This window comes from Pelophylax lessonae (assembly GCF_965119305.1).
Source record: "Pelophylax lessonae genome assembly, chromosome: 8".
Classification (NCBI taxonomy): domain Eukaryota; kingdom Metazoa; phylum Chordata; class Amphibia; order Anura; family Ranidae; genus Pelophylax; species Pelophylax lessonae.
This window is the reverse complement of record NC_138775.1, coordinates 2,770,435-2,782,847: the sequence shown is the minus strand read 5'-3', so window position 1 is coordinate 2,782,847 and position 12,413 is coordinate 2,770,435.

Sequence of the window (12,413 nt, the reverse complement as noted above, 5' to 3'; positions counted from 1 at the left end):
ATCTAAAAAACCCGTCAGAGCACATAAAGTCCAATTTATATACAGTGAGGGGAAAAAGTATGTGAACCCCTACTGATTTTGTACATTTGCCCGCTGACAAAGAAATGATCAGTCTATAATTTTATTGGTCGATTTATTTTACCAGTGAGAGACGGAATAACAACAAAAATATCCAGAAAAACGCATTTCAAAAAAGTTATAAATCAATTTGCATTTTAATGAGTGAAATAAGTATTTGACCCCTTCGAAAAACATCACTTAATACTCAGTGGCAAAACCCTTGTTGGCAATCAGAGGTCAGACGTTTCTTGTAGTTGGCCCCCAGGTTTGCACACATCTCAGGAGGGATTTTCTCCCACTCCTCTTTGCAGATCTTCTCCAAGTCATTAAGGTTTGGAGGTTGATGTTTGGTATCTCGAACCTTCAGCTCCCTCCACATATTTTCTATGGGATTAAGGTCTGGAGACTGGCTAGGCTACTCCAGAACCTTAATGTGCTTCTTCTTGAGCCACTCCTTTGTTGCCTTGGCCGTGTGTTTTGGGTCATTGTCATGCTGGAAGACCCATCCATGACTAATTTTTAGTGCCCTGGCTGAGGGAAGGAGGTTCTCATCCAAGATTTGAGGGTACATGGCCCCTCCCATTGTCCCTTTGATGGGGTGAAGTTGTCCCCTCAGCAGAAAAACACCCCGAACCATATTGTTTCCACCTCCATGTGTGACAGTGGGGATGGTGTTCTTGGGGTCATAGACAGCATTCCTCCTCCTCCAATCACGGTGAGTTGAGTTGATGCCAAAGAGCTCGATGTTGGTCTCCTCTGACCACAACACTTTCACCCAGTTCTCCTCTGAATCATTCAGATGTTCATTAGCAGACATCAGACGGGCTGTACATGTGATTTCCTGAGCAGGGGGACCTTGTGGGTGCTGCAGGATTTCAGTCCTCCATGGTGTAGTGTGTTACCAATTGTTTTCTTGGTGACGATGGTCCCAGCTGAGATGATTGAGAAGATTCTCCTGTGTAGTTCTGGGCTGATTCCTCACCGTTTTCCATCATCATTGAACCTCCCCGAGGTGAGATCTTCCATGGAGCCCCAGACTGAGGGAGACTGAAAGTTATTTTGTATTTCTTCCATTTATGAATAATCGCACCAACTGTTGTCACCTCTCACCAAGCTGCTTGGCGATGGTCTTGTAGCCATTCCAGCCTTGTGTAGGTCTCCAATCTTCTCCCTGACATCCTTGGACAGCTCTTTGGTGTTGGCCATGGTGGAGAGATTGGAATCTGATTGGTTGCTTCTGTGGACAGGAGTCTTCTATACAGGTAACAAGCTGAGATTAGGAGCACTCCCTATAAGAGAATCCTCCTAATCTCAGCTTGTTACCTGTATAGAAGACACCTGGGAGCCAGAAATCTGCTGATTGATAGAGGGTTAAATATTTATTTCACTCATTAAAATGCAAATCAATTTATACTTTTTATAAATGTTTGTGATATTTGTGTTGTTATTCTGTCTCTCACTGGTAAAATAAACCGACCAATAAAATTATAGACTGATCATTTCTTTGTCAGTGGGCAAACGTACAAAATCAGCAGGGGGTCACATACTTTTTCCCCTCACTGTAAGGACCCCTCTGACCCCCTGTGTTTAGCTTCATACTTCAGGTCCACTTTAAATGTTTTAGAATTCTTGTCCCTTTATTTATATGTAATGCGATGGAGACGGTGGTATGAGCTCCTTATACATGAAGTCTGTGCCTCCGCCCCGGGTCACATTGGTGCTATGCGGGAAACCCTGCGATTCAGTGCCAGTTCCTGCATCGTACATTAGTTCACACTGACATCTGCGAACCGCTGCGGGTGTCAGTGTAAAGTTAATGACACCCCCCAGATCGGTTCGCAGATCGCAGTGCGAACTGTTAAACAGTGCAGGTATGGGATCACATAAGTGTGAACACCCATGTGATCCGATTCCAGTGCAGACCACAAAAGGATCCTGCACTATTTTAGTGCGAATGCGAGGTGATTCCAGCCATACAGTTCGGCATCGCATGTGATCTACACAGCAATGCGGGGCGAATCACATGCAATGTCTGTAATCGCACAAGTGTGACCCCGCCTCCTGCTTACAGTGATTGCGCCCCGCTGATCCTCTTATATCAACACCGGATCTGAGCGATTGCTTCCACAATCTCTGCAGTCTCTAATGATGTGAAGCACCCACAATGCTCCTGTTAGCCAGAGTCCATGTGATATTTTGCCTAGGCTTAGGGTTGGCTGAAGGGACACATGGAGGCCGGGGATCTGTCAGTTACAGCGGAGGTTCAAACTTTTCTGGTAAATTCCTCCAAAACCTTCCATACCCTGCAGTTAAAAAAAGTTTGTATTCACACAATGAAAGTGTGGGAATGCAGAACATGTACTGAAATGGTGGAGTGCCCTGCATGGGGCTGTCACTGTGAGGCTGCTGAGGTTCTGGAGGGGGTGAGGAGACTCTTCCTCAGACTTGGTGGCCCTGTAGGGGAATTGTTTTTTTTTTTTTGTTGAGAAACTGTGGGGGGCTGGGTGGCAATGTGGTGGCTAAGGGCTCTTAAGGGGCCTTGGGGTCTCTGGGGCACTATGGGAGGCTGGGGGCACTAAGGAAGCTGGTAGGCACTGTGAAGGCTGATTGCTCTTAGGAAGCCTGGGGGCACTGTTGGGCTCTATAGGAGACTGGGGGCACTGTGGAGGCTGAGGGGTCTCAGTGAGCCTGGGGGCACGGTGGGCTACTATGGGAGGTTAGGGGTACTATAGAAGCTGGGAAGCATTGTGGAGGTTGAGGGCTGTCAGGGGGCCTGGTGGTACTATGGTACTATGGGCCACAAAGGGAGACTGGGGGTACTATGGGAGCTGGGAGGCACTGAGGGGGCTGAGGGCTCTTAGAGTGCCTGGGGGCACTGTCGGCCACTATGGGAGGCTGAGGAGACTTAGGGAGCTGGGAGGCACTTTGGAGAATGAAGGCTCTTAGGGGGCTTGGGGGCATTGTAGACCACTATGGGAAGCTGGGAGCACTGTGGAGGCTGAGCACCCTCTGGGGGCACTATGTGCCAATATGGGAGGTTAGGAGGCCACTATGGGAGCTGGGAGGCACTGTGGAGGCTGAGGACCCTCTGGGGGCACTGTGTGCCAATATGGGAGGTTAGGAGGTCACTATGGGAAGCTGGGGGCATTGTGGAGGCTGAGGGCTCTCAGTGAGCCGGAGGTACTGTGGGACACTATGGGAGGCTAGGGGTATTATGGGAGGTTGAAGGTTTTGTAGAAGCTGAGGACTCTTAGGAGGCTTGGGGGCATTCTAGACCACAATGGGAGGCACTGTGGAAGCTGAGGGCTCTCTGGGGGAACTGCGTGCCAATATGGGTGGTTAGGAGGCCACTATGGGAGCTGGGAGGCACTTTAGAGGCTGATGACCCTCTGGGGGCACTGTGTGCCAATATGGGTGGTTAGGAGGCCACTATGGGAGGCTGGGGGCACTGTGGAGGCTGAGGGCTCTCAATGAGCCTGGGGGCACTGTGGGATACTATGGGAGGTTAGGGGCACTATGGGAGCTGGGAAGCATTGTGGAGGTTGAGGACTCTCGGGGGGCTGGTATTACTATGGGCCACAATGGGAGACTAGGGGTGCTATGGGAGCTTGGAGGCACTGTGGGGCACTATGGAAGGCTAGGGGTATTATGGGAGGTGGAAAGTATTGTGGAAACTGAGGGCTCTTAGGGGGCTTGGGGGTATTGTAGACCACTATGGGAGTCTGGGAGCACTGTGGGAGCTGGGAGTCACTGTGGAGGCTGTGGGCTCTCTGGGAGCAACATGTGCCAATATGGGTGGTTAGGAGGCCACTATGGGAGCTGGGAGGCTCTGTGGAGGCTGAGGACCCTCTGGGGGCACTGTGTGCCAATATGGGAGGTTAGGAGGTCACTATGGGAAGCTGGGGGCATTGTGGAGGCTGAGGGCTCTCAGTTAGCCTGGAGGCACTGCGGGCCACTATGGGAGGCTAGGGGTATTATGGGAGGTTGAAGGTTTTGTGGAAGCTGAGGACTCTTTGGGGGCATTCTAGACCACTATGGGAGGCTGGGAGCACTATGGGAGGCTGGGGGGCACTGTGGAGGCTGAGGGCTCTCTGGGAGCACCGTGTGCCAATATGGGTGGTTAGGAGGCCACTATGGGAGCTGGGAGGCACTGTGGAGGCTGAGGACCCTCTGGGGGCACTGTGTGCCAATATGGGAGGTTAGGAGGTCACTATGGGAAGCTGGGGGCATTGTGGAGGCTGAGGGCTCTCAGTTAGCCTGGAGACACTATGGGAGGCTAGGGGTATTATGGGAGGTTGAAGGTTTTGTGGAAGCTGAGGACTCTTAGGGGGCTTGGGGGCATTCTAGACCACTATGGGAGGCTGGGAGCACTGTGGGAGCTGGGAGGCACTGTTGAGGCTGAGGACCCTCTGGCGGCACTGTGTGCCAATATGGGTGGTTAGGAGGTCACTATGGGAGCTGGGAGGCACTGTAGAGGCTGATGACCCTCTGGGGGCACTGTGTGCCAATATGGGTGGTTAGGAGGCCACTATGGGAGGCTTAGGGCACTGTGGAGGCTGAGGACCCTCTGGGGGCACTATGTGCCAATATGGGTGGTCAGTGCTTTTTTTCTCAGAGAATAGGTCCAAGAACTCCCCCTTTTCGAGTCAGCCCTTTTCTCCACCCCCCCCAACCATCGAGCACCATTCCTTGGTTACACCCCCTACCCACCTCCCAGAATCCCAGAATACAGAACCAAGTACTGTATCGTTTTCAATCAATAACAAGAAAAGCAGGGAGATAGATCTCCTGCAGCCAGAAACATCAGCCCCCCCCCCCCCCCGCCAGCAATAATAGATCCCCTTAGCAACAATGGACCACCTGCAACAAAATCCCCCCCCCCCCAGCAACAATAGACTCCCGGCAGCAACAACAGATCTCCCCACAGCCAGCATCAATAGAGTCTCCGTCATCCAGCAACAATATTCTCCCCCACTCAGTAGATCTCTCCCAGCAACAACTGACCCCCCCATCAATATAAGACCCACCCGCAGCAACAGTAGGTCCCCCACTAGCCACAATAGACCACCATGCAAAAATATATTCCCTCCAGCTAGAATAGATACCCCAGCAGCTAGCATCAATAGACTCTGCAGCACACCCCAGCACCCAGTGCCATTACATACATTCAGTGATGGAGGTGCCGGGACTGCGTTCCCTCACGTTCCCGCTGAAAAAAAGCCCCGTGGGTGGTTAGGATGCCACTATGGGTGCTGGGAGGCACTGTGGAGGCTGAGGACCCTCTGGGGGCACTGTGTGCCAATATGGGTGGTTAGGCCACTATGGGTGCTGGGAGGCCCTGTGGAGGCTGAGGACCCTCTGGGGGCACTATGTGCCAATATGGGTGGTTAGGAGGCCACTATGGGTGCTGGGAGGCACTGTCCAGGCTGAGGACCCTCTGAGGGCACTATGTGCCAATATGGGTGGTTAGGAGGCCACTATGGGTGCTGGGAGGCACTGTGGAGGCTGAGGACCCTCTGGGGGCACTGTGTGCCAATATGGGTGGTTAGGAGGCCACTATGGAAGCTGGGAGGCATTGTGGAGGCTGAGGACCATCTGGGGGCACTGTGAACCAATATTGGTGGTTAGGAGGCCACTATGGGTGCTGGGAGGCACTGTGGAGGCTGAGGACCCTCTGGGGGAACTATGTGCCAATATTGGTGGTTAGGAGGCCACTATGGAAGCTGGGAGGCACTGTGGAGGCTGAGGACCCTCTGGGGGCACTGTGAACCAATATTGGTGGTTAGGATGCCACTATGGGTGCTGGGAGGCCCTGTGGAGGCTGAGGACCCTCCGGGTGTGACTGCGTGCCAATATGGGTGGTTGGGAGGTAACTATGGGTGCTGGGAGGCACTGTCCAGGCTGAGGACCCTCTGGGGGCACTGTGTGCCAATATGGGTGGTTAGGAGGCCACTATGGGTGCTGGGAGGCCTTGTAGGAGATTAAGGGATCTGTAACTGTCTGGATGCCTGGAAGATCGGATTTAGAAGCCTTAGCACTACCGCCACTAAATGACAGATCCCCGCCGGCTTCTGTTTGGAAACAAGTCACCAGGGATCGGTCATTTAGCCATGGCACTGGGATCTGAGATCACCGAGGATCCCCGGTTGGTTTGTAAACAAACACCAGCCGGCTGGGGATCGGTCATTTAGCTGCGGTGGTGCAACCATTGTAAAATGACCGATCCAGAGGCTGTGGTCCGTTTGTTTGGCCATTTTCCGGACTGCGAATGTTCTGTCTTTGGGTCGAACGTGAGGTCAACCAAGCTCATCCCTCATGCAAACCCCCCCCCCCAGCAGATGGAGGATGTGCCTGCCTGACGTGCAGTCATTAAAGCATGGAACATCGGCTGTGTAATAATGTAACAGTCGTGTCAAAAAGTACTTTCTGTTACAGATTAATAAACACTTCTTACTCAGAACTCTCAGCAACTTTCCATCGAAGGAACAATCTTCACCCTCAGGGGGGCAGGGACACGCCGGGACGCACTAAGTCAGAAAGACGTAAAAATCCCCCTTAGAATCTTCTGTACTTATCTGGAAAGAGAAGTGGGGAGAATTTCCTGCCCCCCCCCCCCCCCCCGGGGATGCACACAACCTCTCCAGAAACATCGTGCATTGTGGGTGATGGCTATTTTCAGCTTTACCCAGAAGCCTTTGCTGCCACCTGAAAAGATTTATTTTCTGTGATACGCGATCAATAAAATCTGCTTTATAAATAAATAAAATAATATTAACCACTTCTGTACCGGAAGATTTGCCCCCTTAATGACCAGGCCATTTTATGTGATTCGGCGCTGCGTTACTTTAACTGACAATTGTGCGGTCGTGTGACGCTGTACCCAAATAAAATTGATGTCCTTTTTTTCCCCACAAATAGAGATTTCTTTTGGTGGCATTTGATCACCTCTGCGATTTTTATTTTTTGTGCTAAAAACAAAAAAAGAGCGACAATTCTGAAAAAAAAAAAAAAAAAACATTTTTCACTTTCTGCTATAAAACATTCCCAAAAAAAATTAAAAATCTATTTTTTTCATCTTTTTAGGCCAATTTGTTTTCTGCTACATATTTTTGGTAAAAAAAAAAAAATCCCAATAAGCGTATTTTGATTGGTTTGCGCAAAAGTTATCGCATCTCCAAACTAGGGGAAAGATTTATGTCATTTGTATTTTTTATTTACTAGTAATGGTGGTGATCTGGGATTTTTTTTGCGGGACTGCGACATTACGGTGGACAGTTTGGACCCCTAACTGACATTTTTGACACTTTTGGGGGGACCAGTGACATTACTGCAGTAATCAGTGCTAAAAATATGCACTGTTACAGTAAAAATGACACTGGCAGGGAAGGGGTTAACTTTATTAGTGATCCGTGGGTTAAATGTATCCCTAGGGGCGTGATTCAAACTGTGGGGGGGCGTGGCTTGTGATGTAACCACAGAGACATACGATCCTACATAGCAGGATCGTATGATCTCTGCAGTTACATCAAGGAGAATGACAGACAGCTTTGTTTACATCAGCCGCCTGCCTTTCTCCCTCTCCAGTGGGAGATCGCGAGTGACTGGCGGACATCGGAGCCGTCGGTCACTCACGTTGGGAAGGCAGGGAACGAGCGGGGGCGGGAGCACGCCTCTGGCGGCGTGCGCTCGCCCCCTAGAGGCTCGTAGCCCTACGTCATTTGCCTGTACGGGGCTGACTGCCGCAGTAAATAGTCGTGCGGCGGTCGGCAAGCGGTTAAAGAGGAACTCCACCCTTACTATCAAAAATAACATTTTTAAATCCTAAAAATTTCCCCTGTATAAAAATGAGAGAAAAATAAATACCGGTCCATGGAGTCCAGCGTTGTCTTGCTTGCAGGGAAAGTTCTCCCTACACCCCTCCTCTATGATACCGCCATCTTCATACCTGGCACATGGGCAGATGCGCCGCAGGGTTCTTTGCTAGGTCTACGGGACCAGGCAAATTCAAGAGGTGTGTCTGCACAAGCCCTGGACCCATTGCGCATGCGCAGACACGCCGTAGACCCTGGTGGTCACCGGCCCGCCTCTCCACCTTTTGCAATCGTGGAACGACCTGTTTTCATTGAGAAAAATGCAAGCCGTCCAGGGAACGGCACCCCTGCCAGGTGAGCGCCCTCCAGTGTTCACTACACAGCGCAGGAACCAGAGAACAGCGAGAATGACCGTAGGAGCATTACTGTATGTCTCCACTTCCACAGGGACCACGCGGGTGAGGAACAGAGGCGTACCTAGGGTTCTCCAGCGCCCTCCAGTGTTCACTACACAGTGCAGGAACCAGAGAAGAGCGAGAATGACTGTAGGAGCATTACTGTATTCTGCACTTCCACAGAGACCCCGCGGGTGAGGAACAGAGGCGTACCTAGGGGTCTCCAGCGCCCTTGGCGAGGAGCTGTATTGGCGCCCCCCAATGAAAGAGTAAAAAATTTTATTTTTTTTTTTCTTCTTTAGATCAAATTTAATCATTTTCTACGGAAGCTAAAGAAACATATGTAGCATTATATTTTCTTTCCTAATCCTCCGTCCCATAAAAAAAAAAAAATGTATAAAAAGGGAATTGAAAGTTTCTGAGGTTTCCAGCAGTCACTCAAAGCCCCCCTCACTATATGAAATCACTGCGACTCCTACACATGAAATAGCAACGCTCCAAATACAACGATAAATAGTGTGGAACTCTCACGCTATCACCAAAAAAAGTACAATGGCAACCCAAACAGCTGGCAAATACACCATAGCACCATAGGCGTGCGCAGGGGGTGTGCCAGGTGTGCCTGGGCACACCCTAATCACCCAGTGCAGTGCAGATCCCCCCTATTGTCCAGGGCTCACTGCTCAACTGACACCATCCATGTTTTTATAAATTATTAAATGTTTGTTCTCATTTATTTATAACAGTGTGTGTGTTGGTTTGTATATATATATATATACTGTATATACACAAACACACACATGTCTGAGCTTTGGGGTGCACACTCTAGTGCAATAGGCTGCGCACACCTATGTGGCAAACACAAATATAGTGTGAAGAGATTTTGTGATGGAGTGTTGTGCTGTAGGGATAATAATAAATAATAAACAATAATAAATAGTAATAAAATAACATAAAAAAACCAATGAAGTAATAATATGAAAAAAATATTCAATGAATGCAGAGGCGTAACTAGAACCTTCAGGGCCCGGTGTAAGAAACAATGAGGACCCCCCCGGAACCCTGGACGGGGCCCTTCCCCTCAAGCCTGGGGCTCTTCCCACTGATCCTGGGGTCCTTTACTCTCGTTGTGGGGCCCTTTATTACGGTCCTGCAGCAGAACCCTTTCACAAATTCTGCAGTGGGCCCCCTTCCTGCCATCTTGGGGCCTCCCCACAGTGGGGGAATGCCAGGCCCCGGCTGCAAGTGTGACCTGGAAGTTCAACCACTGGTGTCAGTTGTTTTTATTTTACCCAGGAGGAATAACACCCAATGATTGTTGATTAATTGTATTTTCTTCACTTTTGTATATCATCAAAATATATATATAATATATCTGCTATAATACTTAATGTTACTGTTATAATAATGTACTGTTTGTATTATTTATCAGTTGTAACATCACAAAAAACTGAAAAAAGAAGTGGATCCTGAGGAAGCTCGTTCTGGGCGAAACACGTTGATCCAACTATCCTTCGTTGTTGCATGACGTATTGGTGTTTCTATCATGTGCGAACCCCAAGTCCCCAGTCAAGCAGCCTGGAGTAGGGGGATGTTTGGTATGTTATATAATACACAAAAACGTAAATACAGTATCTCACAAAAGTATGTACACCCCTCACATTTCTGTAAATATTTTATTCTATCTTTCCACGTGACAACACTGAAGAAATGAGACTTTGCTACAATGTAAAGTAGTGAGTGTACAGCTTGTATAACAGTGTAAATTTGCCGTCTCCTCAAAATAACTCAACACACAGCCATTAATGTCTAAACTGCTGTCAACAAAAGTGAGTACACCCCTAAGTGAAAATGTACAAATTGGGACCAAAGTGTCAATATTTTGTGTGGCCGCCATTATTTTCCAGCACTGCCTTAACCCTCTTGGGCATGGAGTTCACCAGAGCTTCACAGGTTGTCACTGGAGTCCTCTTCCCCTCCCCCATGATGACATCACAGAGCTGGTGGATGTTAGAGACCTTCCCCTCCTCCACCTTCTGTTTGAGGATCCCCACAGATGTTCAATAGGGTTTAGGTCTGGAGACATGCTTGGCCAGTCCATCACCTTTACCCTCAGCTTCTTTAGTAAGGCAGTGGTCATCTTGGAGGTGTTTGGGGTTGTTATGTTGGAATATTGCCCTGCCCCCCAGTCTCTGAAGGGAGGGGATCATGCTCTGCTTCAGTATGTCACAGTACATGTTGGCATTCATGGTTCCCTCAATGAACTGTAGCTTCCCAGTGCCGGCAGCACTCATGCAGCCCCAGACCATGACACTCCCACCACCATGCCTGACTGTAGGAAGACACACTTGTCTTTGTACTCCTCACCTGGTTGCCCCCACACACGCCTGACACCATCTGACACCAAATAAGTTTATCTTGGTCTCATCAGAGCACAGGAGATGGTTCCAGTAATCCATGTCCTTAGTCTGCTTGTCTTCAGCAAACTGTTTGCAGGCTTTCTTGTGCATCATCTTTAGAAGAGGCTTCCTTCTGGGATGACAGCCATGCAGACCAATTTGATGCAGTGTGCGGCGTATGGTCTGAGCACTGACAGGCTGACCCCTCCCCCACCCCTTCAGCCTCTGCAGCAATGCTGGCAGCACTCATACCTCTATTTCCCAAAGACAACCTCTGGATATGACGCTGAGCACGGCACTCAACTTCTTTGGTCGACCATGGCGAGGTCTGTTCTGAGTGGAACCTGTCCTGTTATACCGCTGTATGGTCTTGGCCACCGTGCTGCAGCTCAGTTTCAGGGTCTTGGCAATCTTCTTATAGCCTAGGCCATCTTTATGTAGAGCAACAATTCTTTTTTTCAGATCCTCAGAGAGTTCTTTGCCATGAGGTTCCATGTTGAACTTCAAGTGACCAGTATGAGAGACTGAGAGCAACAGCCTTCCCAGAAGAGGTGAAGCTGTTATAGCTGCAAATGGTGGATCAACTCAATATTGAACCCTACGGACTAAGACTGGATGCAATTAAATTTCATGTGTGTGTAAAGGCAGGCGTCCCAATACTTTTGGTAATATAGTGTATATAGAGAGGCGTCCCAATACTTTTGGTAATATAGTGTATATAGAGAGGCGTCCCAATACTTTTGGTAATATAGTGCAGTGGTTCTCAACTCCGGTCCTCGGGACCCACCAACAGGCCAGGTTTGCAAGATAACTAAATTACATCACAGGTGATCTCATTTGCTGCTCAGTGATTGTGGTATTCTAGTCTGCATCCCCCAAGGTAATACTTAAAATCTGGCCTGTTAGTGGGTCCCGAGGACCGGAATTGAGAACCACTGATATAGTGTATCCTGTTATTGGTTGTACTGGTAGGCACTTTACAATCCCCCCCGATGGAGAGACATGGGGGTATCTTTTGATCGCTATTTGTGGATGGCGCTCTCCCACCCAATCCTCACATAAACAGGAAGCCGTAGCTCTCACACCTGACACCCATCCGCCTAACCGGACATTTTATCTCCAACTGTTATCTTCAATGTGCGGAGAATTGTGAAATCTCTTTTATCTTCTTCCAGCAGATACAAATCACCCACCACAGAGGATGGAAGGAGCGACGCTGTGCAGAGGCAGAAGATCAATAACAAATAATAAAATACAATAAAATAATGAGGGGAATAGGGGATCATCCGGGATTAGGACAGGACCAGGATAGGTGGGCGGAGCTTCTGTACCCCTCAGGAGTTACTATAAAGCGCATTGTATCCTTATTACTGAACTCCGGGATCAGAGAAAAGACAAATGAATGCAGCTCTGTAATCGATAATCAGGTAATACATCATCATTATCATCAATGAATACTTCATAAAGAAGACAGGAGATGGTCAGAGACTGCAGACATAGTACAGGAGACGGTCAGAGACTGCAGACATGGTACAGGAGACAGTCAGAGACTGCAGACATAGTACAGGAGATGGTCAGAGACTGCAGACATAGTACAGGAGATGGTCAGAGACTGCAGACATAGTAAAGGAGATGGTCAGAGACTGCAGACATAGTACAGGAGACAGTCAGAGACTGCAGACATAGTACAGGAGATGGTCAGAGACTGCAGACATAGTACAGAAGACGGTCAGAGACTGCAGACATAG